Source organism: Ursus maritimus, unplaced genomic scaffold, assembly GCF_017311325.1.
Source record: "Ursus maritimus isolate PB19 unplaced genomic scaffold, ASM1731132v1 scaffold_21, whole genome shotgun sequence".
In the NCBI taxonomy this organism is placed as follows: Eukaryota; Metazoa; Chordata; class Mammalia; order Carnivora; family Ursidae; genus Ursus; species Ursus maritimus.
Window position 1 is genome coordinate 48,006,501 of NW_024424564.1, and position 1,732 is coordinate 48,008,232.

Genomic DNA, 1,732 nt, shown 5'->3' on the forward strand with positions numbered 1-1,732 from the left:
GAAGCCCCCTGGGTCTGGGTTTCCTCCTCTGTAAAATTAAAAGGTTGGTGGAGGTGGTTCTTAAACTTTGTTCTAGATCAGATGTTTCGTCATTCTGTGCCTTATGACCAATAGCTTAGAGAAAATTATGCTGGAATCTTCCAGCCTTGAAAGGATGGAAGTTTATTGAGCCACTGCTGCCCACCGGGAACATGATACCCATTTCACGGGTGTAGAAACGAGGTTTAGAATGGTGAGGAGCCTTGCTTAAGGTCACAGAAGTTTGAAGCCAAGTGTGCATCTTTCCACTCTCCCCTGCTGTCCTCGGAGTTAGGAAGTGGATGGGAGAGTATGGCAGCAGGGCACCCAAATGACCCAGAGAAGTAAGAAGCCCCAGAAAGGAACATGTGAAGGGAAAGAATGTTCTACGTGGAAGGACAGTGCCTCACTCACGGGGATCTATGGGAGGGAAAATGAAAACACCAGACACCAAAGGCCGGTTTCTGTCCTAGTCCCTCCCGAGACTTCGGTAGATCATCCAACCAGGTCATTGGTCCTACTTGGCCCAGTGGGTGTAGCCTCCCAGCCTGCCTGCCCCGCTCCCTGGGCTCTAGGACAAAAAGAGCTGGAGTATTATAATCCGAAGCGCGTTCTTGCTTCATAGGTTCATTCGTGAGATAAATAGCACATATGAAATAGGTATAGACTTTCGTTAATAGTAATGTGGCCATTTCAATTTTCCAGTTACGACAAATGTACCGTGGTGGTGTAAGACATCAGCCATGGGGGAGACCGAGCGAAGAGTGTAAGGGAGCCCTGGGTTCTACCTTTGCAACTTCCCGATACGCTACAAATACCCTACAATAGAAAGTTTACCTAAATTGTAAAAAACAATATACAAGGCTCTCCATCCCACAGCTATAAGCTAATTGATAAATCGAACTGTGTAAGTGAGTAGAAAAAATGGTTATACTCAGGAGTCACTCATGAGTAGAGAGTGATTCATTCAAAATACCCATGGAATAGTGTGTGGGATTTAAAAGGAAATGGTAGATTTATTACTACTGATGTGAAAATCTCTTTAATCTATCATTGATTGAGGAAAACAACTTGATTGTACCTAATATCCAATATGATATTTATGAAAAATATGAAATCAACAGAAATATTGCATATAAACCCAGCAACACACCTCAAACAGATCAAACTATTTATGCCTGGAGATCGCTCTGGTAAAGGGGTAATGAAGGGGAACTTTTCTTTTAAATATGTTAGAATTAAATGGATTTCCTTGAGACCTGTGAATTTTTTCAGTAGGAATTAAAAAGATTTGTCACGGGCATCTGGTGGCTCGGTTGGGCATCTGCCTTTGGCTTGGGTCATGATCCTGGGGTCCTGGGGTAGAGCCCCGCATTGGGCTCCCTTCTCAGCGGGGACTCTGCTTCTCCATCTGCCCCTCCCCCCTGCTCATGTGCGCTCGCTCTCTCTCAGATAAATAAGTAAAAATCTTCTTATTTATTTATCTGAGAGAGAGAGAAACAGCCAGCGAGAGGGGGAACACAAGCAGGGGGAGTGGGAGAGGAAGAAGCAGGCTCCCAGCAGAGGAGCCTGATGTGGGGCTCGATCCCAGGACTCTGGGATCATGCCCTGAGCTGAAGGCAGACGCTTAATGACTGAGCCACTCAGGTGCTCCAATACATAAAATCTTAAAAAAAGATTTGTCCACATATCCACGAAAAGGGGGGGGGGGAGG